The following is a 24949-nucleotide window of genomic DNA, read 5'->3' on the forward strand; positions in this document are numbered from 1 at the left end:
CTCTTTCTATCTCTTTTCCTTCTATTGTGGTGTTCTGTACATAGTATGCTTAGTGTTAAGGTTTAGACTTATTATAACTTATTGTAAGTTTAAGTGAAGTCTGCTGCAACTGGATTTCTTGTGGCCAGTGCCAATCCTGAATGTATATGGATTTGTGATCAGTATGCTCATTTGCCTTCAGTCGCAGTAAAGCTCTGCTGGATGAAATAATAATTGCCTCTGGTCTATTTTGGGGGGAATCCTGCAATGTGTTTAAGTTATTACTCTGCTAACAACACACTGGAATCTGCTCTGGATCAATACTAAATAGAATTCCATGAAACCCAACTGCTGAAAATCGGGAATTTCAGCTAGATTCAAAGGAAAACAGAATGGAAATGAAAACTCAGTAGACATTGGTTCTGATGCAGTATGGTATTTAATTTGGAACAGGTAGGAAGGAAGGTACAAAGGGGATGAGGAAGGGGATGGATGTCCTCTTGTGAAGAAGACCAAACCATACAGGGTGGAGTCATGAGGAAGCAACAGTGAGGAACAGCATGGGAAAAGCAGGCATCTGAGCTGGAGACTGAGACCCTTGAAGACCCTATTCAGGGAGCTTCCAGGAAACTCAACTTAGAGGAAAACCTTCTGTTGTGTCCAACCAAGTCCTGCTCATAGTAGACCCACTGGCATGAATGAGCCTAAGTTGGCTGTGTCCGTTCACTTCATTGGGCTTACTCTGAGTAGGGCTAGTGTTGGAGGCAAGTCCTTTGCTCAGATGCTTCTCGCGTAGGTGAGGGAGAATTACCATCCCCAGCTGCCACAACATCTGCTGCTGCAGCAGTTGCCACCGTAGCCGCCATAACCTCCGTAGCCTCCATAGCCGCCACATCTGCTGCCGCAGCAGTTGCCACCATAACCTCCGTAGCCTCCGTAGCTTCCATAGCCTCCGTAACCGCCACAACATCTGTTACCACAGCAGTTGCCACCGTAGCCGCCGTAACCTCCGTAACCTCCGTAGCCACCACATCTGTTGCCGCAGCAGTTGCCGCCATAACCTCCGTAGCCTCCGTAGCTTCCATAGCCTCCATAGCCGCCGCAACATCTGTTACCACAGCAGTTGCCGCCGTAGCCTCCATAGCCCCATCCTCCGGAGCCACAGGGGCTGCAGCAGTTTCCGTAGCCACAAGTCATCGTGCGGGTAGTGGTGGTGGATTTGGAAAGCAAAGTACTGGGAAGCAAAAGGAGCCTGATTAGAATTGTGGCATCGCAAGGGATTTCAAAGGCCAAGTAGCCCAAACCTCCTGGGTCAATGCAGGGTCTCAATAAAGGGTGGGTGTGGCGTTCGTATGGAGCCCCCAGTCTTCTCACAGACTATTGACCCATACACCACTAATCCGCTGCCACCAACCAGGTCCTCCAGATAAATCATTTAGTTTCAGTCAGGTTCTTAAGTTAACGAAGAAGAGTGTAGTTTATTGCAGACACAAATGAACTTTAACTGCATTCCAAACGTTGTTACTCTTTACCTTCTTATCCTTATTTTTATCCTGTCTCTAACTCTTCTACCTCCCCTCAAACAAGAACTCACTGAACTAACTGTCTCTCTAATTCCAGCTGCCTGCCAACTGCTTTTCCAACTGCCTTTCCCAACCAACCAACCCACTAAAGCCAACCAGCTACCCACTACCCAAACCTCAGGCTAAGCCCTTTTATAAACAGGTAGGCTCCGCCTCCGGCTTTCCTATTGGTCTACATATTAACCCTTTCTCTCCCCCTGTACAGACATTTTCAAACGAATGGGCAAACACCACAGTGGGGAACCTCAGGCCTAAGGGGAGAATGAGATTGCTGCCTTCCAGGTCCCAGTGGTTATGGGTGTCTAAGGCACAGGGTTTGGGTTTTGTGAGCCTTCTGAAAGGAGCACATAAAAAGTTCAGAGATTGTTAAAGCATCTCGGCCACCAAACTGATAAATAATGCTTCTAGCCCTCATGGAAATGGCTGTATGCTTAAAAGGAGCCCATGGAAAGCTCCTGACCCTTTCTAGAAAATCCATGGTGATTATGGTGATGGTGATGATTTATCTGCCCTCCACATTAAGATCCCAGGGCAGGTTACAACATTAAAACATAATATTAGAAATGATTTTCAACAAAAAAGAAGGTGTGTCCTAAAAATGTGCACCTCAAGTGTCACAAGCCAGGGTAAAGAGGCACATCTTCAGCCTTCTGCAAAAGCTGTTTCATGAAGATGCAAGACACACCTCTGTGGTGAGGGAGTCCCACAGCTTAGGGGCCACCACAGAAAAAGCCCTTTCCTGGGCTGCCACCCTCTGAACCTCTGGGGTGGAGGAACTATCAAGAGGACCCTCTCTGCCAATCACACCCGCTGAGAGGATGTTTCTGGTAGGAAGCCGTGTTTGGGTATGTGAGGCTTTAGTTGTTCGCTGCCAGACCTCTGCACCATCTCTGTCCTTGAATTATCATCAACCAATTGAGTTGCCTCTCATCCCAAAGAGGAAGTTCTTACCCCAACCTCCTACCCACTCCACAAACACTCATGAAAGCCCAGGCTGACATTTAAGAACCAGTTTTTGTGCTTTCATCTTGATGTGCATGGCTATAAATCCCAGAGATGCCTTGTCATTAGTTCTGCTTTATAAGCAGAGCAGGCTGGGAGCAAAAGCTAAACAAGGCATGGCTTGAGAAGCCAAGTAAACACCCACAAAATCTTAAACTTCCACCACCAGGACAGGAAAAGAGCCCTGTCTAGTTCAGTGTCGTGCTCTCACAAGGGACAACCTGGTTCCAGCGGGGAACCCACAAGCAGAGTCTCAGCACAACAGCACCCTTCTCTCTTGTGAGTCCCGAAACGCTGCTTCTGATGGTGAAGGCAGAACATACCCACCATGGCTAATAGCCCCTGATAGCCTTATTTCCCACTGATATGCTGAATCCCCTTCTCAAGCCATCCACGTTGGTGGCCGTCATTACTTCTTGAAGTAATGAAATGAACTCATGGTGCTCACTAATGGTTTACCCCCATAAGATCTTCTACTGAGTCAGAACTTTGGTCCATCCAGCTCAGCATTGTCTATGCCAGCTGATGGTGGCTCTCCAGAGCTTCAGATAGGGGGGTTTTCCAGCTCTACTGGAGATGCCTTCTGCATGAAAAAGCACACACCACGTCCCATCCCCTAAGAGAAAGATTCTAGTCCTCATGCTGGGAATTGAACCTGGAGCCTTATCCATAACACCATGAGAAGAGCCAGTTGGATTAGGCCAAAGGGGCCCCATTTAGTTCAGCATTGTGTCCTCACAGTGGACAACCAGTGGCCACTGAGAAAGCTGCAAGCAGGACTTGAATGCAACAGCAGCTCCCTACAGTTTCCTGCAACTGGTATACAGAAGCATATTGTCTCTAACAGTGGAGGTACTCTGTTAAGAATAAGAATAGTATTATTTATACCCCACTCATCTGGTTGGGTTGCCCAAGCTGCTCTATGTCCTGTGGCCCTTCTCCTAGAACTATTTTTCTCCTAGCGAACACATTCTTAAAACTGCAATTCTAACAGCACAGATCCAGATTCAGAATGTTTCCAAGCAGGACTACGTTACCTTGATCTCTGAGGAGCTGAAGTCCAGAAGAGTGTTTGGAGGAACCCCGAGAGTTGAGGGCTTTTATACCCGTTTCCCGAGCCACCTCATGGGTAGGAATGTGCGTGGCATGACACCTGTTAGCAGCTAACTCATACTTAACTCACACATGCATCACGGCTCAAATTGCTGTATGGGAACAGCGCTCCTGTTTAGGAACACCAGAGTTAAAAATAAAAATAAAAATGAGGACGTCCTCGTCCGTTCCCAATGGTTCCGGTTGCTCCATAAATTTATGGGCCTCATTCCTTCCCATTTAATCAACTGTTTCCATCGGACTCAAACCGGGAGTGCAGCCAGTTGGACTGGTTTGCTTCCGAAGCGTCTGCCCAAATGGTCCACCACTGAGGGACAAGCAAAACACGGCAAAAGCACGTGCTTAGCATCCAAATGTAGAAAAAATATGCTCAAGACGCTGAAGTCTAGGCCAGATGCCACGTGTGTGTGTTTGTGTGTGTGTGTGTTCTGATTTAGTGGTGTTTCTTTTCTTTCTTTTATAAAGTTTTTATTTCATTTTAATACACCACATTAGTATGTATGGAAGTGAGAGCTGGACCATCAAGAAGGCTGATCACCGAAGAATTGATGCTTTTGAATTCTGGTGCTGGAGGAGACTCTGGAGAGTCCCATGGACTGCAAGAAGATCCAACCTCTCCATTCTGAAGGAAATCAGCCCTGAGTGCTCCCTGGAAGGACAGATCGTGAAGCTGAGGCTCCAATACTTTGGCCACCTCATGAGAAGAGAAGACTCCCTGGAAAAGACCCTGATGTTGGGAAAGATGGAGGGTGCAAGGAGAAGGGGACGACAGAGGATGAGATGGTGGGACAGTGTTCTCGAAGCTACCAGCATGAGTTTGACCAAACTGCGGGAGGCAGTGGAAGACAGGAGGGCCTGGCGTGCTCTGGTCCAGGGGGTCACGAAGAGGCGGACACGACTAAACGACTAAACAACAACAAGAACAAAAATACACCACATACAAAAAGAAAATATGAAGATACACAAATATCCGTCACCTCCTAAAAACTAAAAAGAAGAAAAGAAAAATAAACAACAACAAAACCAATACATTAAATATTACTCACAATGCATTTAACATAAAAATGACTTTTTCCTATATAGCTGACTTCACGTCTACTCCTTACTTCTACTTCTCATCCATTATTCACTGCCATATTATACCATATTTTGGCTTTAATGTTATTTATTCTATCCTAGGTTTTCCCTCAGATTTAAAACTCCTGCTGAAGTTGTTCAAATGCTGCTTTTGTGATGTTTCAAACTGCGAAGGCCAAAACATCAATGATGATTTGAAAGAAACATCACCAAGGCATAAACCCAGCAGAAATAAACAACTGGCTTGCAAATTAGGAGATTTACGAAGCATATGCACGCAGAGCTAGGAATGTGTGGTGGGCTGGCGAGAGGTTCCCCATTTTTGTTGCATTTCAAAACAAGATTCCAGTCCTCATGTGGTATGAAGCTTAGAAATGTATTCACACCTCAGCCCCAACCCTCGCCAAGCCTTTTCCTTTGCACCCCCTTGGTTGCTAAAATTATATACTGCCTAACTGTAAAAAGAACTAACTAACTAACAACCAACCAAACCCTCACCTCAGAATGGTTTGAATTGAAAACAATTGTGTTCCAGTGGAGGTGGGAGAGAAGCGTTAACAAAACCAGAGACTCTGAGAATCTCCCAGTCTCCCTATTTTCCAGGGACAGTCCTAGATCTACAGAAGCCGTCCCGATTTCTGATTTGATCCCAGAATGCCCCGCTTTTCCTTAGGATGTCCCTGTTTTCATTGGAGAAATGTTGGAAGGTATGAACTCCAAAGCATATACAGTCATACCTCAAGTTGAATGTGCTTCAGGTTGAGCACGTTTGAGTTGCGCACTGTGGCTACTTGAAAGTAATGGAGCGCGTTACTGTTTCGCCGCTCGTGCATGCGCTCAAATGATGTCAGCGCATGCGCGGAAGCGGCGGAACGCGACCCGCACACGCGCAGACCCACCGTCGCATCTTGCATTCCGTTCGGGATGTGAACGTTGCTCCGGAACGGATCCTGTTCGCATCCCGAGGTACCACTGTAGAAGCTAAACACATACAAGACCTCCATTCTCTTTTAGTTTTAAATCAGGGGCCAGCAAACTTTTTCAGCAGGTGGCCGGTCCATTGTCCCTCAGACCTTGTGGAGGGCCGGACTATATTTTGGAAGAAAAGAAATGAACTATGCCCCACCAATAACCCAGAGATGCATTTTAAATAAAAGGACACATTCAACTCATGTAAAAACGTGCTGATTCCTGGACCGTCCGCGGGCTGGATTAAGAAGGCGATTGGGCTGCATCTGGTCCCCAGGCCTTAGGTTGCCTACCCATGTTTTAAATATATGATCCTTGTCAGCTGTGCAATCCAGTTCTCATGACTGGATACTATCGCTACTGAGCAACATGTCATCTGCAGGTGAAGATAGCATGAAGCTCACCTGCAGCAACGTCTAAATCATGGGTTTTTACATGAGTAGAATGTGTCCTTTTATTTAAAATGCATCTCTGGGTTAATTGTGGGGCATAGGAATTTGTTCGGTTTTTTCCCCTTCAAAATATAGTCCGGCCCTCCACAAGGTCTAAGGGACAGTGGACCGGCCCCCTGCTGAAAAAGTTTGCTGACCCCTGAAATTGTCTGGAGCCTGTCCTTGGTGGCAATGGGTGTTCGTTGACATGAATACGCACTGGAGGCTAGGTGTCCCGCTCCCTACAAACAAAGGATTAACTTTCAGAGAACACACAGGAATGGACTTGGAATGGACATGGAGTGGAGATGCTAATACCTTTTGGTTTTGGGTTTTTTTTTTAAAAAAAGTGGACCTCCCAACTGCCACACAAAATTAGCATTTTTTACTAGCCAGCTAGGTCTGTCACAGATAAATTGGGAAAACTAGAGCAGAAGAAGTCCACCTTCCAGCTTCCCACAACCTCCAACCCATCACGACGTAAACTGGGGAGACTTGTGACACATTCCGCTGTGGTTGATGACCTCTTGCGAGGCTATTATACCAAAATAACATCAGAGCCCATTAAGATTGGGTGTCAAGCCATAGAGGCAATAATAATAATAATAACAGCAACATATTTCAAGCATATAAAACACTAATGACTGTTTGTGGAGAGATCTGGAAGCCTATTGTCTGCTTCCCGGCTTCCCAGCACTACCATCGAATGAAGACGCAAATAGATGTCATCAGTTTGCTGACCGTGTCATCCTGAGCCCTATGGTGCGGTCAGAAAGGGGATTGTCAAATCCTGAAGATGAATGGGAGGAGCTGGGGGGGATAATAATAATAATAATAATAATAATAATAATAATAATAAATAATTTATTTATACCCCACCCTCCCCAGCCAGTGCTGGGCTCAGGCATAGCTGTCAACTTTCCCCTTTTCTTGCAAGAAATCCTATTCAGAATAAGGGAATTTCCCTTAAAAAAAGGAAAAAGTTGACAGCTATGGGCTCAGGGCAGCTAACACCAGTAAAATTACGGTAAAAACATAATAGGGGGGGGAAACCAATTTAAAATACAGGTTAAAAATACAATTTAAAATGCAGCCTCATTTTAATAGTAGCCCATAGATCAAAACCATAAGGGGAGGGAAACATAAGGGTCATACTGAGTCCAAACCAAAGGCCAGACGGAACAGCTCTGTCTTGGTGTTTACTGTTGCAACAACTGTTTCCTCAAAAATTATCTTCTGTACGATGAAAATAAATAAAAACAGTTTTTAAAGTGTTAAGGGGAAGGGAGAAAACAGTCTGGAAAACTGGCAAAGGACCATGTGGGTTACTATTTATTTAAATTCATAAAATTTTATACACCAATTGATTTAAAAAAACAACAACTCAAAGCGGTTTTGAGAAAAGATAAAGCAATAAAATTATCACCCATAAAAACTAACAACAGTAATTTAAGACTTTTGAAAAGTTAATGCAACAACAGACTAAAAACAGAATGAAACTTGCACCAACTTTTTAAACAGCTGGGTAACTTTGTCAAAGCGAACAAATGTTTTTAGCAGCTGCCAAAAAGAGTACAGTGGAGGTGGCTGCATGCTATCAATAGGCAGGGAGTTCCAAAGGTGCTGCCGTGGCATTGGAAAAGTCTTGACTGGCTGGCTGGGCCCCCTGAGCGAGAGCGGTTTACGCTGCAACATTGCATTGCATCTCTTTCAAACCCGCTCTGTCTCTTACCCAAGAAGAGCACAAATGCACATCCAGAGCCAGTTACCGTATTTTTCGCTCTATAAGACGCACCAGACCACAAGACGCACCTAGTTTTTGGAGGAGGAAAACAAGAAAAAAAATATTCTGAATCTCAGAAGCCAGAACAGCAAGAGGGATCGCAGCAGCAATCCCTGTCAGGGAACTGACATCGGAGCTAGAGGCAGAGGGAAAGCTCTCAAATGATGCTGGAGAAGGGCCCAGCCGGGAGAGAGGCAGCTCAGCAGATGGGGAAGCAATTCAGCGCAACACCAGGAAGAAGAAGAAGAAGACGAGTTTGGATTTGATATCCCGCCTTTCACTCCCCTTCGGGAGTCTCAAAGCGGCTAACATTCTCCTTTCCCTTCCTCCCCCACAACAAACACTCTGTGAGGTGAGTGGGGCTGAGAGACTTCAGAGAAGTGTGACTGGCCCAAGGTCACCCAGCAGCTGCATGTGGAGGAGCGGAGACACGAACCCGGTTCCCCAGATTATGAGTCTATCGCTCTTAACCACTACACCAGGCTGGCTCTCAATAAAGAGGGGCAGATGGGGGAATCGGCGAGAGGGCTCCCAGACTCTTCACCGGACACCAGCGGGGAGAGCACTGGTCCTCCGCTACCCACGCCCTCCCTGCGCAGAAGACTTCCGCGCAGGGAGAGTAGGAGGAGACTGGGTGTCAAACAACTTTTATGTTGGAAAAGGTTTAAGAAACGCCCACTGACGGATTCTGCTAGCGACTGAGGCAGCCACGAAGTGAAGGGCTGTCCAGACTGAAAGGTTTAACAAAGCAACAAAGCCAGGAGAGGCGGCAACTTACGCACGAGCAACCCATACTCTTTACAAATCCCTTTTGCTGTTCTGGCTTCTGGGATAGCTGCGCAGCCTGCATTCGCTCCATAAGATGCACACACATTTCCCCTTACTTTTAAGGAGGGAAAAAGTGAGTCTTATAGAGCAAAAAATATGGTATTTTGAGAATCGTTGCAATCAATACAGTGGTACCTCGGGTTACATACACTTCATGTTACATATGCTTCAGGTTACAGACTCTGCTAACTCAGAAATAGTAACTCGGGTTAAGAACTTTGCTTCAGGATGAGAACAGAAATTGTGCTCCGGTGGCGCAGCAGCAGCAGGAGGCCCCATTAGCTAAAGTGGTGCTTCAGGTTAAGAACAGTTTCAGGTTAAGAAGAGACCACCGGAACGAATTAAGTACTTAACCCGAGGTACCACTGTATTAGTCTTTTAAAAGAAACAAGAGGGGGGTGTCTAACAGCACAGTTCAATAATGGCCTATGCAGAAATGTCAGTGGGTTCTATCTAAAATTAGTCCTGATCAGAGTAGACCCACTAAAATTAACAGACTTGCGTTACTCATGCCCATGAATTTCAGTGGATCTGCTCTAAATAGTACTAACTGTGAAGACAACCCATTGAGTTTAATGGGATCTACTTTTAGGTCACCGGAGTGATCCTATTTTGGTGATTCCAGCCCCCTGTCAGAGTGCATCTGTTAGAAAGAAATAATCATGATATCATTGTGGTGGAGGGGATTTCATGAGGTTCTTTTGTTGCAAAGGATTTCAGCACTTCTTGCAAGCATTCATTAGCGGTTGCACATGTCAAGCAATCTTGGGTTATGCCCTTAATTTGTTCTTGCAATTATATAACCCCAGATTTAATAACAGACTCGTTTGGAAAACAGCAACAACAAAAAATGCAGTAATTGCTTCACAGGTAATTTCCCCCCAAATGGTAATGATTTGTGACTCTCGATTTGATGGTTGCACCTGATCTGAATGAAGATGAAACGGTAATTGTCCTTTTTATGAACATTTTAACCATCAGGGTTTTTGCCCTTGCCTTTCCAAAGGACTGGGTTTGAATTCTGGGGATAGTGATACCATCTATGCAATCATAACATTTCTAAATTATACGTTGTTATGTAGAAGAGGTTTTTCGTTTTTTAAATAAGCTTTTCTTTTTTAAAATTCTTATCTAGCCATGGAGGTCACACTGCTTCTGGAACACTGGCAAAATCTGTTACAGTTTTAACCATACGACTGGATCAATGCAGAGATACTTTAATTCGTCAAAAAATTAAGGTAGGGAATATCCAGAAGACTATTGTATTATGAGGAGTTAGGTGAGATGCCCTGCAAATTTCCCCTTTTGATGCTCTCAAAGCTGCATCTAGGCTGAGACCTAGATTTCGCAGTAAATAATGCCGCTCTGTCAATTAGCGCTCTCTGAGAGTTAATCACAGCTTGCTGGAATCAGCGCTTATTATAGAAAGGCCACCTGATGAAAGGAGTGAAGACGTGGGGTCATGTATCCTCAGACCCATGTGGGTCATAAGACAGCAGAGCAGCATGGGAATATTAAGGCTGCGCCATCCCTTCATAGCCTGACATTTGCTATGACCTTTGTTATGACCTTGCAGGACATAAACATAGACAAAGCCATGGGGAGGTGACCCCAGCCACAGGTGATGAGGTGTTCTCAGCACTCCCAGATAGTATTTAAGGCTTCAGTGAGAACATCTCAGTGCAGACCAGTGCTGCACACTGTGGTGAAATGGTTGGTTTTGCTGGACTGGTTGGGACAACAAGCACTGGCGGAGGAACGGGAGTGCGGAGGGAGTGGACCGCTCCCGGCACCACTATTCCGGTAGGGTGCCATCGCAGTGGCCACCCCGGGCACGCTCCACGCACCCCCCTGCGCTCGCCGGACACCACGCCCCCACAGGCAGCGCACCACGTCCACAGAACGCGCACCATGCCCTGTGGGCGGTGCACCATGCGCCCGAGGCATGCGCCACACCTCCAGGGAGCTCAAGCCACGTCCCCGCATGTTCTCCACCCCCGGTAGTGTTTCTTTTTTTCTGTCTTTCCCTGCCGGCAAATGGTTAATGAACGGCAGCCTCTGATTGGCCGTGATTCCAGGAGGGAGGATTTAAAAGGAGAGGATTTGAAGAGAGACAGGGAGTTGAGAGGGTTGGTTGAAGTGGGTTGGAATTGAGGTTGGAGCATAGCTGTCAACTTTTCCCTTTTCTTGCGAGGAATCCTATTCAGAATAAAGGGATTTCCCTTAAAAAGGGGGAAACGTTGACAGTTATGGGTTGGAGAGGTTGGGAGATAGAAGGGAGACAAGACAGGCTGAGGTATAAAGAGTGAATGGGGGAAAGAGTTGGTTCTGGAAAGACAACTTCCACTCTAAGGATATTGTGAAGGACAGAGTGTGGTGCCCTGTAGGAGGAATATTATTTTTTTTTAAATGATATTTATTAAAGTTTCAACAAAAAAAATAGAAATACTTGAAAGTACAAAATACAGAAAAAAGAATAAGATTTTTAAAATATAACAAAAAAAAAAGAAAAATAAAGGAAAACATACAAAATACAGTTAAAAAACACATTAACTTTCCATAGTGTACCTTCCCTATCCTTATTTCCCCGGACCTCCTCATACCTCCCTTTTTTGTATTCCAGTTTGGTTTGTTAGTTCAGCAAATCCTTACCATTAAGCTTATACCCATTTGTAAACCGTTTTTCATATCTCTTAAAGCATTGCAGCTGGAAACCACTTAGTTTCTATCTAACATCCTTCTAAAGTTCATTAATTTTGCAATATTTCTGTAAATAGTCTTTAAATTTCTTCCAGTCTTCTTTCACCGACTCTTCTCCCTGGTCTCGGATTCTGCCAGTCATTTCTGCCAATTCCATGTAGTCAATCACCTTCATCTAGTCTACGGCCATACTACCCTGAACACGCCTGATCTCGTCTGATCTCGGAAGCTAAGCAGGGTCAGGCCTGGTTAGTACTTGGATGGGAGCCCTGTAGGAGGAATAGACTGGAATCTTACTGGGAGGCAGAGGCTGAGCCAGGAGAAGTAGGAGATGGAAAGGAACAGCCTCCTTGGGACTCAAATATACTCTGGAGGGGGAAGATTCTTCTAAGGAAAAGAAGAAACTCCCAAACCCAGTGAAGGATGTGTTAACAGAGGCAATTAGAGATCACACTAGACAAGAGTTTCAAAAAGCATGGGGGAAATGCGGAGAATACTTCACAAAACAATGCCCTAAAATACATACCTGGACTTGTTTCGATTAATGTCTGCAGGAGACTTTAAGTTAAAATTAGAAAAATCTTAATAATTATTCATAAAGGAAACAGCTTATAAGAAGTAAATAAGGAGACCAGATACAGGATAAAGGAAGTCTTTTATTTGGTTGTTTGTATTGTTGTATGTTGGTACGTGGGTGGCACTGTGGGTTAAACCACAGAGTCTATGACTTGCCAATCAGAAGATCGGCAGTTCGAATCCCCATGATGGGGTGAGCTCCCGTTGCTCGGTCCCTGCTCCTGCCAACCTAGCAGTTTGAAAGCACACCAGTGCAAGTAGATAAATAGGTCCCGCTCTGGCGGGAAGGTAAATGGCGTTTCCGTGTGCTGCTCTGGTTCGCCAGAAGCGGCTTAGTCCTGCTGGCCACATGACCCGGAAGCTGTACGCCGGCTCCCTCGGCCAGTAAAGCAAGATGAGCGCCGCAACCCCAGAGTCGGCCAGGACTGGACCTAATGGTCAGGGGTCCCTTTACCTTTACCTTTATTGCTGTATGTTATGCTCACTGTATGTTACGTTCACATTTAATGAGGGTGAATTTGTGTATTGGGGGATGGGGGTTTATGTTATGTTGTAAATAAAATTCCAATATATTTTTTAAAAAAATCCTAGCTAAAAGCCGGAGCAAATGACAGATGGAGAGAGGCTACATATGAGGCAGTGGAGGACAGATGCCAGAATCTGAGAGGGCATCTATTGGTCTCATTTATGTTCCTTTAAATTCCAGCAGGGGGCACTCTCAGACCTTTCACTTCCTTCTTGTGGAATAACCAGTGTGATAAATTCTCTACTTGCTTAGTTGATGGGGAAGGGATCTCCCTAACTGACTAGTTTTTGGTTTGGTTTGGTTTTTAAAAAAACAACCCTAGGATTCAGCTATGCTGGATCTGGACACATCAAAGAAGCGTTTCAACTTAAAGCGTTATAAATTCAAACACAGATTTATATGCGTTATATGTGCGAGGCAACATTGTGCCACCAGATGGCGACGCGGAGTCGCGTTTTTCTTTACCTGTTTTCCCTGTTTATATTTACAAAGCTGAAACCAAAATGCTTCTTTGATGTGTCTAGCGATCCAGCCTCACTCTTTGTTTCCCAAGCGTATAACTTTCGTTTTGTAGGAAAACCCACATTTCACAACCCTACCCACATCTGAAGAGCTAATTACAGTAAGTCTGGAAGCTTTCTTCAACAGACTCTCTTCAGAGGAAATCTCCCTCTCTCTCCCCATTGTTAATGTTTCAGTTTTATAGGTGGATAAATATATGTACATCGTAGCTGAGATCCCGAAACCTACCATGAAACACACCTAAGAGCTTGGCTGTGTCGTGTTTTGTTTGAATGCCGTGCCTAAGAGCCTAAGAAAAGCCCAGCTGCTGTATCAGACCAGTGGCTCACCTGGTCCAGGGTCATGCTCTCACAAGGCAAAACAAGATGCCTGTGGGAAATGCACAAGCAAGACCCAAGAACATGAGCATCTCTCTCCTCCTGCAGCATTCAGAAGCATCACTGCCCCAGTAGCAGAAGCAAAGCCGAGCCATTGTGACTTTGTTGTTTAGTCGTTTAGTCGTGTCCGACTCTCGTGACCCCCTGGACCAGAGCACACCAGGCCCTCCTGTCTTCCACTGCCTCTCGCGGTTTGGTCAAACTCATGCTGGTAGCTTCGAGAACACTGTCCCACCATCTCGTCCTCTGTCGTCCCCTTCTCCTTGTGCCCTCCATCTTTCCCAACATCAGGGTCTTTTCCAGGGAGTCTTCTCTTCTCTTGAGGTGGCCAAAGTCTTGGAGCCTCAGCTTCACAATCTGTCCTTCCAGTGAACACTCAGGGCTGATTTACTTCAGAATGGAGAAGTTGGATCTTCTTGCAGTCCATGGGACTCTCCAGAGTCTCCTCCAGCACCATAATTCAAAAGCATCCATTCTTCGGCGGTCAGCCTTCTTTATGGTCCAGCTCTCACTTCCATACATCACTACTGGGAAAACCATAGCTTGAACTATATGGACCTTTGTTGGCAAGGTGATGTCTCTGCTTTTTAATATGCTGACTAGCAGCCACCAATAGTCTTCTCCTGCATGAATTTGTCCAATCCTCTCCATAAAAGTCCTCCAAGTCAGTGGAGCATAAAGCCATAAACCAGGGGTCATCAAACTAAGGCCCACGGGCCAGATAAGGTCCAAGGGAATCATTTATCCAGCCCGCAGCGCCCCCACCCCCCGCAGCCGCCGTCTGCTCTTACCGGTGCTGCATGACTGCCCACTTCTGGGTCGGAGGAGCACCGGAAATAGCTAGTGTGCATGCGCAAGCATTATTTCCGGTGCACATCCAGGTCGGAGGAGGCCTGTGCACATGCGCACAAGCCATTTCTGGTGCTCCTCCAACCTGGAAGTGCGCTGGAAATAGCGTGTGCGCACGCACTCCCGCTGTGCAATCAGCACTGGAGATACCGGCCCAAGGCACGGTAATTTTGCTGACCCCTGCCATAAACCATGCCTTTCAATGTGAATTGCACCAGGAAGATTTGGGGCATCACATGGCAGGAGAGAGTCTCAAACAAAGATGTGTTCTCCCAAACATGTGCACAGTTCTGTCCTGAGGTGCCAACTTGAATATAAATTCTGTCCTGGGTTGTGAAATGAAATACCATCCAGAGGCTTCCTAGAGGCACCTGTAAGGTAAAGAGCATGGGCAGGCAAAATAAGGCCCGGGGCCCAGATCAAGCCCAATTGCCTTCTAAATTCGGTCCGTGGGCAATCAGCATGTTTTTACATGAGTAGAATGTGTCCTTGGATTTAAAATGCATCTCTGGGTTATTTGTGGGGCATAGGTGTTACGTACTGAGTTGAATAGGATCCAAAATGCAGCAGTCTGATTGGTCCTAGAACAATAAGATTCAGAATGCAGCAGTCTGATTGGTCCTAGAACAACAGGATCCAGAATGCAGCAGTCTGATTGGTCCGGAGGAGCCACCCAATCCAACTCCGGGTGGAAGTGAATCCGCAACCTGATTGGCCTACAGCAGAATCCCAGAATTAGCCAATCACATGCGGCCCATTGTGTAAATAATGTATATAAAACAGATATTTGGGGGGAACTTTCATTCCTCACTACTATAAGCTGAATAAAGAGCATGAAATCCACACTCGTCTCCGAGTCTATTTCAATAGGAATCCGTTCATTTCTTCTTCTTCTTCTTCAAAATATAGTCTGGCCCCCCACAAGATCTGAGGGACAGTGGACCGGCCCCCTGCTGAAAAGGTTTGCTGACCCCTGGTGAAGAGTGTCTTTCATGCCTTCAACAGTCATGGCTTCCCACAAAGAACCATGGGAAGTGTAATTTCTTAAGTGTGCTGGGACTTGTTAAGAGGAGACATAGCTGTCAACTTTTCCCTTTTCTTGCAAGGAATCCTAAAGGGAAGTTCTCTTTCTGCACATAACTGTGGCATTATGGGAAGTTCTGCTTCTTTTCTCTGGCATTCTGGGAAGTCTCGCTTATAAGCTTTTCTCTGCTTCTGTACACACTGTACAACCTGTTCTAAATACCAAGACATTCCCTCATTTCCCTAGGAAGCTCAGTTCATCTTAAGTTCATGAAAAACACTATGACCTGTTCTTAATGCATAGTGGACCACATCTACGGACTGCGATTGTTATGTTCTTTCAAGTCATGCAATATCAATCATTAGTAACCATGTCTTCCCTTTCCCAACCTTCATGATTAATGCCCTTACATTGTATTCCTGTTAACCAATCAGCAACGAGCGCACCTGTGGCAATGCTTTGTAATATTCAATAAAAGAGAGTTCTCGGGGGCTTGCTCCAAGAGACGCCTCTCACATGACACCTGCTACTCGTCTGTCGTGATTTCATTCCAACAGAATCCTATTTGGAATAAGGGAATTTCCTTTTAAAAAAAAGGGAACAGTTGACAGCTCTGAGAGGAGACCCTCCTCTTCCTCTCACAGGGCTACAAATCTCAGAGTTTCTGGGACTGACTGATGAACAGCTTTGGGAATTGTCGTTCTGTGAAGAGGGATGGGGATTTCCTAACAACTCTCAGCAGCCTCCCTCATAAGAAGTCCTGAACATGGTCTGAACATCTCACTGCTCTTTTTGTTTTTGCATTTGAAGGGGCAGCGGAGAGTTGGCGTTGAAGCCTGCGTGTCTTGAATTGCACATCTTGTGGGAGCTAATAAACAGTAGCCCAGGTTCACTCAAGCATCAGTTCATTATTCCAGGGTGTGCTTGGAAAGGGATTCTCCTCTCTTCCCCACAATGTGTAAAGAAAATGCATGTTGAATGCAGTCTGCTAAGTCTACAAAGCAAGAAAGTTCAAAAGCTAATAAGCACATACAAACATTGAGGCGACAAGGGGGGGGGGGGCGACAACGAGATACTTCTGGCTGCAAAGCCTTCAACAATCCTGGGCCTATAATTACTCTGAAAGTTGCACAATGAAGGTGTTTTGTAAGGGCACAGCTGTCCATGGCAAGAGTATAAAAGTGTCCAAGAATCAAGGCATTTGCTAAACGCATTTTCTTGGCTTCTCTCGTTTTGCATTGTGAGGAAGACTTGGGTGAGTCCAGCTTGACTAAATCTGCCTTTAAAACCCTAGGAGTGTTTGCTTGAGCTATTTGATTTTTCAGCTGAGCATTACGGAGAGAGAGAGAGAGAGAGAGAGAGAGAGAGAGAGAGAGAGAGACTTAGGAAGCTGTCTTGTACTGAGTCACACCATCGATCTATCTACCTTAGTTTTGTCTACACTGACAGGCAGTGGCTCTTCAGGGATTCAGGCAGGGAATACCATATTTTTCACTCTATAGGACGCACCGGACCATAGGACGCACCTTGTTTTAGAGGGGGAGAACAAGAAAAAAAATTCTCCCCCTCTCTGCTCAGCGCCCCTTCAGTGAAGCGGCAGGAGAAACGGAGCCCCTTCCATTTCTCCTCCCGCTTCGCTGAAGGGGCGCTGCACAACTCTCCCTCTTTGCTGAAGCCAGGAAAGTCTTGCTCTCCCGGCTTCAGCAAAAGGAACCGAAGCCTTCGGAGCACAGCGCGAGTTCCCGCTGTGCTCCAAAGGCTTCAGGTGGCTATCCCTGAAGCCTGGAGAGCGAGAGGGGTCGGTGCGCACCAACCCCTCTCGCTCTCCAGGCTTCAGTGAAAGCCTGCATTCGCTCCATAGGACGCACACACATTTCCCCTTCATTTTTGGAGGGGGAAAAGTGTGTCCTATAGAGTGAAAAATACGGTATATCCCAGTAGAAAAAAGACCGAGAAATTGCACAAAACAAATGAAATACCGTGAAAATCCCTGAAACGATAAATAATCAACCAGAAATATTATCTTGTTGAAATAATCTAAATAATAAAAATCAAAAAGTTTAAGGAAAAAAATAGAAAAACCTAAAATTGAACAGTCTTTAACATCAGCAGTAACATCTAGACCATGGGAACGTTTCAGCCCTGTTCTTGAGTTTGTTTAAAATCTAAAACAGCTTATCTTGTATTCCTTTCTTTGAATTTGTGCCATTTAGGTTTTTCAAACCTTTTCGTAAAGGCAACACTAGAATTTTCACAGCTGAATCCTCAATCCTTTATTACTGTGCTTTGCTTCTCCTAGGTCAAGCTAGGATTATAATACTTCAGAATTTTTGGGAGTTCTACCCCCTTTTTTGAATTTTGGTCATTTAAGGTTTATGATTTTTCTATTTCCTTCTGAGGAAACTGAATAGTTCAGTGAAACGAAGTTTGTAACCGGCATCCCATTAAGGCTTTCTTCAGTTTTAGGTTTTTCTAATTTTTTTTATTCTTATTATTTAGTCTATTTCCACAAGATAATATTTCTAGTCGATTACTTCTCATTTCAGGGATTTTCAGGGAATATATCCCAGCTGAACCTGCAGATGCTATTGGAGGTTGAGGCTGGAGCCTTCTGCATGCAAGGCAGCCACTCTGCCACTGACCTTTTCCTTAAAGATAATAATGGCAAGGTTGTAGTCCTTATGTTTCTGATTAAAGAGGCAATTTAAACAAGGAGTTGGGAAGCGACTTCTTAGAAAACCCAATCAAAATAACTTTATTGTGCTAGCCATTGGCCATGACAAATCCGAATAAATCCTGTATACCTGAAGGAGCGTCTCCACCCCCATTGTTCAGCCCGGACACTGAGATCCAGTGCCAAGAGCCTTCTGGTGGTTCCCTCATTGCGAGAAGCAAAGCTACAGGGAACCAGGCAGAGGGCCTTCTCGGTGGTGGCACCCACCCTGTGGAACGCCCTCCCTTCAGGTGTGAAGGAAATAAGCAGCTATCTTCTTTTTAAAAGACACCTGAAGGCAGCCCTGTTTAGGGAAGTTTTTAATGTCTGATGCTGTATTGTTTTTAACACTTGATTGGCTGGGGAAACTCAGTCAAATGGGCGGGGTATAAATAAATTATTATTATTATTATTATTATTATTATTATTATTATTATTAAAAACAAATACAAGTAAAGGGCTGCTGTGCCTCAAATCATATTCTCTGCTTAGATCTCTCTGTCTCCCTTACAGTTCAATGCTATAATGTCCAGGGTCTTCTTTCTCATCTTTTGGGCCGCCAGAGCAAAAAGAGCAACTTTATGAGGCACTGAGATGTTTACATCGCCAAGAAGCCATAGGGCCTTCTCTGGTTTGGCGAGAAATCGTAGCAAACCAGAACATTGGTCCTGCAAGCTCAGGGGGAATCTACACAAATATTTTAAAAAGCTGTTGGAATGTTTTGTTTTGCTTTGCTTTATAAAAAAAATATTCATTTTTCTTTTTCATTCATTACATACATATCAGAGTCTTAACTTTTATTATGTACAGAGGTACCTCGGCTTAAGTACTTAATTCGTTCTGGAGGTCCGTTCTTAACCTGAAACTGTTCTTAACCTGAAGCACCACTTTAGCTAATGGGGCCTCCCGCCGTCACTGCACAGTTTCTGTTCTCATCCTGAAGCAAAGTTCTTAACCTGAGGTACTATTTCTGGGTTAGCGGAGTCTGTAACCTGAAGCGTCTGTAACCTGAAGCGTCTGTAACCTGAAGCGTATGTAACCCGAGGTACCACTGTATTCCTCCCTCCCTCCCCTCCAAGACTTCCCCCAACTTCCGCTTCTGGTTTGTTTCTCCTTTCACCCACTTTGCTACCTCCTAACAGAAAAAGTTATTAATAACATAACATCAAACCTAAAAACATAAAAGTAAAAGTAAATACACCATCATATTTCTCTATCTTCTGAACATTTTCTAATACTAACAGTGTGAATGTTTATTTAAATCCTGCCATCAAGTCTATCGACTTTCTTTGTTTCTGCAAGTATAATATAAATGGTTCCCATTCTTCTTCAAAGTCGCTGTTGTCTTTTTCTTAATTTGTCTGTCATTTTTGCCAGTTCTGCATAGTTCATCAACTTCTCTTGCCATTGTTCTTTACTTGATATTTGTTTTATTTTTTAAACATTTTGAAAACTATATGGAATTTACCATAGCTCACTGCCGCCATCTAGTGTCAAATTTGTATATTGCACTTTACAACACAATTAAAACATTTTATTTGCAGATGTAGAGCTGAGTCCTCAGTATTGTCTATATTTTATTCAAGTTGGCACTAGCACCCCTGGTCCAAGTGAATTAAGGACACGTTTGTCCCGACCTGTCTGCCCCATTTCCCTCTGATTCTTTTCACACCTGTCTCTTATTATGCTTCTCTCTGTGTATGTCTCTTTCTCTGTCTCTCTCTGCCTGCCTCACATCACATTCCCTGCATTAGATTTGTCTCTGCTTTGTCTGTTCCAGGCCTTTCTTTGCTCTCCCAGGGATGAGTAACTACGGGACGTACGGACTGTCATCATGCAGCGGCAACCAATCAGGCCGGGAACCATCTAGCCAAGGCTCCGGTCACTGGTTTGGTTCAACGACGTCTCGGCCCAGATGCTATGAGCCAAGCAGCTATGGATCGTATGCCAGCTCTGGTGGCTTTGGAGGTTGTGGAAGCTGTGGAGGTGGCTATGGTGGCTCTGGCCGGATGGGTGGCCATAGCGGTTTTGGCAGTTTCGCTAGTTTCGGCGGATGTGGCGGCCAAGGGGGCTACGGTGGATGGGGCAACCCGAGACCCTGCACTTCTCCCCCCTGGGTGTCTGGCTGGGGAAACTGAAATCTCCCCAAGGCCCCTGGGAGTAGATGCGGTTCATCAGCGATGGATAGTATTTAAGCCATCCACTCATTCCCAGATTCCTTCTGACAAATTGTAAGCAGCAGTCAGGTTCAAATATGGAGGAGACGCCCCCAACCCCTCTTAAAAGCAAACCTTGGCAAACAAGCCAGGGGTCTTTTGATTTTGTACATGAATGTGCTTGAGTTATCAAAACAATAAAAGGTACATTTGAAAATGATGGTGTCTCATTCCTTGTCTGAGTAGTTCTGAGCTACAACTTTGCACAGGAGGGGCTAACCCTAAGGCTGTTCCTGCGTATCCACTTGCGTGGCGAGTTCCCGCCCCCCCGCCCAGGGCTAAATAATGCCACAACTTTATTGGTTACAGGTGATGAGCGGAAACCACTGTTGTAAATCTACACTGTCTTCCTCTTCTCTGGAAGGCCCAGGAGGAGGGGGAGGCACTCTCCACCATACCTCCTCCGCAGTGTAATATGTTCAAGCCATCCCACCCTGGTGTAATGGCTTGGCTCTCCCACACCAGCAGTAATCATCTCAGGTTTATTGCTCTGTGTGGCGAGTCCCCCCCCCCCAGTGGAAATAAAGACGCATGACACAATTATTAATGTTAATTGGCAGCTTGTTCCCTAAGTTTTATGGCAGTCACACAGAATTTGGCCACCTTTAGCGTAATCTCTAGATCCTTGTCCTCTACCAGGAGTTTTAGACATTGGATATGGACCCATTTGGAGATTTTTGTATAACAGGAGTTATACAAAACTGGTGCTTCTTCTTCTTGCTGCTCCTCTCCCATTATTTCCCAGCTTTCCCCCTCTTCAGCCTCGGGGCTATGACTTCCCTCAAACCACTGTTGTAAATCTACACTGTCTTCCTCTTCTCTGGAAGGCTCAGGAGGAGAGGGAGGTGGTCTCCACCATTCTTCCTCCGCTGTCCATTCCCTGACAGTGTAATACGTTCAAGCCATCCCACCCTGGTGTAATGGCTTGGCTCTCCCACAGAAGCGAGACACCAGCAGTAATCATCTCAGGTTTATTGCTCTGTGTGGCGAGTCCCCCCCCCCCCCAGTGGAAATAAAGACGCATGACACAATTATTAATGTTAATTGGCTAAATAAGGCCACAACTTTATTGGTTACAGGTGATGAGCGCTATTGGCTTAGGCATTGGTCCTAACTGACTATATCCGACTTCAGCCAGTTTGCTTGAAGTCCGGGAAGGGTTAACCACCATTGGGTGAGTCCTGCTGATGCACATCAACTAGGAACTCCCCCGGGGTCACTGATAGGGGGCGTGCCTTAGGCCCTCACCTCCATAGGCTTCGGACAGGGCCACACCCCCCAGAATCTTTTACCAGACTATCCTTCAATATGTGGGGCAGGGGATGGCGCTTCCTCCCCTCTTCCATCTACAGAACAATACCAATGCCTAACCGCCAATACCAAGAAAGTTGTGGTGATTTGCTACAAAGTAGGTGAAAACCAAGTGACTGGTGCCAATTTGCCAAGTGCGAAAATTCCTACCAGGCCCCGCAACGGTGGCCAACCAAGGTCCATAGCAAGGTCAAGGAACGAAAACCTTATAGGGTGGGAGGGTGGGTGTCAGATGGCTGCTGCGGTTGCTCAAGAGTAACCAGGCAGGACTCCAAACCTGTGTTTTACAGGTTTTTATTTTGGTGCAAACTATTTACAGTGAAGAGCCCCAAAGCTGGCTCAAATGCTAGCAGAATCCAGGAGTGGTTTTTTCTTGGACTTCCCCCAACATAAGAGTTTCATTACCCCCAACCTTCTCCTTCCCTCTTTGCACCTTAGGCTACTGCGCAGGATGGGCAATGGCAAGGGCGTGTTTCCTCCGCCTTGCCCAGGAGCGGTGTTAAGGCTCCCACAAGCATCCTCTGGTCCTTGCACCACTTCCCCACTAGAGGTGGGACTCTCCCCCTCCCCGGAAGATTTTCGGAGACTCCCTGTAACACAACTGCCCTTCTATCCCTCACCTCTGAGCCAATGGCAGCAAAGAGGGAGATTTCCGGCCATGTCCTGCCTTAAATAGGGCAGGCCATGGCCCCCAGAGCCAGCCGATTGGCCGACCAGGGGGGTGATGCGCCCAGGAATCCGCCCAATCATGTGGGGGCTGGGCTCCAGCCTCCATGCTCATGGAGGGGCCATGAAGCCCACAACCCCACCTCCTCCATAGGGCAGAAGTGGCTATGATAGAACTCATGGAATTGCATGGAATTCATAGAATCACATACAACTCATAGAATCCAAATGTAGAGTTGGAAGAAACCTCCGGGAATCATCTCATCCATCCCCCTGCAATGCAGGAATGACAGGTTAAGAATCCCTGAAAGATGGTCCTCCAAACTCTGTTTAAATACTGCCAACGATAGTCTGTTCTGCTGTCAAACAGCTCTCGTCATCAGAAAGTTCTCTCTAAGAGCTGCTTGACAGTGAAATGAACTACTTCATAATATATAAATATCATGGGGAGCTCTCATATAAAGAATCTGTCCATTGCTCCACCTAGTTCTGTATTTGTCTATATGCTTACTGGAAGTCACACTCTGGGGTTTTGGACAGGGCATCTCTCCCAGCCCTAACTGAAGCTGTTAAAAAAAAAAAAAAAGTTTTATTAGGATTTATAAAGAGAAATTCAAAGCTTAATATCAAATCTCTCTCTTTCTCTTTTTTGTCCAAAACTGAAACATTGATCTAAATACAATAAAAACATAGGAAAGAGAGAGAGAGAGAGAGAGAGAGAGAGAGAGAGAGAGAGAGAGAGAGAGACCAGGAAAAATTGAAAGAGAGAGAAATAAAAAAGAAGCAGACAAGAGATTTAAAGAGAAAGAGGGGGTTCAAAAATGGGGCTAAAGGTAAAGGGGCCCCTGACTGTTAGGTCCAGTTGTGACCGACTCTGGGGTTGCGGCGCTCATCTCGCTTTACTGGCCGAGGGAGCCGGCGTACAGCTTCTGGGTCATGTGGCCAGCATGACTAAGCCGCTTCTGGCGAACCAGAGCAGTGCACGGAAACGCCGTATACCTTCCCGCCGGAGCAGTACCTATTTATCTACTTGTACTTTGATGTGCTTTCGAACTGCTAGGTTGGCAGGAGCAGGGACTGAGCAATGGGAGCTCACCCCGTCGCGAGGATTCGAACCGCCGACCTTCCGATTGGCAAGTCCTAGGCTCTGTGGTTTAACCCACAGCGCCACCTGTGTCCCAAAAAATGGGGGGTCGATCACTGCAATTTTTTAATTCTGTAAGTAGATCACAGTCTCTTGGGAGTTGGCCATCCCTGGTTTAGAGGAAAGGTGAATATGATATAGAGGTATCTAAAATTAAGCATGGTGTGGAGAGATTACTTGGTATCATTAAGAGAGCCAAGATTGCTTTGAGATTGCTCTGTTTCCTCAACTAAAGTGGTTATTTTCCCTTCAGGGAATATTTCCTAATTTTTGAAGGGTGAAGGATTGGTTTTCTGTGAAGTATGTTTCTGCTATTGCATGTGTGCGTGTCCCTTATATACCACATTGGTCCCTGTGCTATACAGCAGAGAGAGCCTCCTACTTCTTTTGAAGAGGTCTGCTTCGCACACAACTGAAATCTTTCCTTTAGTGTTGCGCCACCTACACACGGGAATTTGTTTCTGTGAAGTAATAGCCAAAGGCTGACTGTTGCCTTTCCAGCACCTATGGAAGACCTTCCTCTTTTAACAAGCCTTTTAAGTAAATATCTTCCCCAGCCTGCACCTGAATTGGAGTTGTTTGTAAATCTATTTAGAGATTTCAGTGATTTCTCAGCTTGTGTGTTTGCCACCCCAGGCTCCAGCGGGTGCAGAATGCCACGGCAAGACTTCTTACAGGGTCCTCACTGTGGGATCACATTCACCCGGTGCTATACCAGCTGCACTTGCTCCCGGTGGAGTACACGATCAGGTTTAAGGTGCTGGATTTAACCTTTAAAGCCCTATACAGCCTAGGACCCTCGTACCTATGGGACCACCTCTCCTGGTATGTCCCATGGAGAACCTTACGGTCTTCAAATAAAGACATCTGGGAGATCCCGGGCCACAGGGAGGTTAGGCTGGCCTCAGAGCCAGGGCTTTTTCGGCTGTGGCTCCGATCTGGTGGAACGCTCTGTCACAAGGGACTAGGGCCCTGTGGGACTTGACATCTTTCCGCAGGGCCTGCAAGACAGAGGAACTCCCTGCCTATTGATAGCAAGCAGCCACCTCCACTGTACTCTTTTTGGCAGCTGCTAAAAACATTTGTTCACTTTGACAAAGTTACCCAGCTGTTTAAAAAGTTGGTGCAAGTTTCATTCTGTTTTTAGTCTGTTGTTACGTTAACTTTTCAAAAGTCTTAAATTACTGTTGTTAATTTTTATGGGTGAGAATTTTATTGCTTTATCTTTTTTGTAAACTGCTTTGAGTTGTTGTTTTTAAATCAATTGATGTATAAAATTTTATGAATTTAAATAAATAGATAACCCACATGGTCCTTTGCCAGTTTTCCAACCTTCAGACTATTTTCTCCCTTCCCTTCAACACTTCCAACACTGTTTTTATTTATTTTCATGGTACAGAAGATAAATTTTGAGAAAGCAGCTGTTGCAAGAGTAAAACCAAATAACTTGTCTCGATAAAATTACAGAAATTTTTATCATGCCGTGTGTTGAAGCTTCATTTGATTAGTTGAAGAGATCACGTCACATTTTCCCGTGAGTGCTGGGTGGATTCCAGCCAC

General features: G+C 45.4%; 2 long non-coding RNA genes across 2 annotated transcripts; one reads left to right on the forward strand and one right to left on the reverse strand.

The window, feature by feature from the left end:
* Positions 1–399: 399 nt before the first annotated feature.
* Positions 400–1654, reverse strand: LOC308465844. The gene is made up of 2 exons (XR_013980580.1): positions 1512–1654; positions 400–1213 (listed from the first exon to the last, which is right to left on the reverse strand). It is a non-coding gene; the product is annotated as an uncharacterized lncRNA (long non-coding RNA).
* Positions 1593–20428, forward strand: LOC308465839. Its single transcript, XR_013980575.1, has 3 exons — positions 1593–1704; positions 9901–10003; positions 19833–20428. It is a non-coding gene; the product is annotated as an uncharacterized lncRNA (long non-coding RNA).
* Positions 20429–24949: the final 4521 nt, after the last annotated feature.

This window comes from Podarcis pityusensis (assembly GCF_964106645.2).
Source record: "Podarcis pityusensis genome assembly, chromosome: 16".
In the NCBI taxonomy this organism is placed as follows: Eukaryota; Metazoa; Chordata; class Lepidosauria; order Squamata; family Lacertidae; genus Podarcis; species Podarcis pityusensis.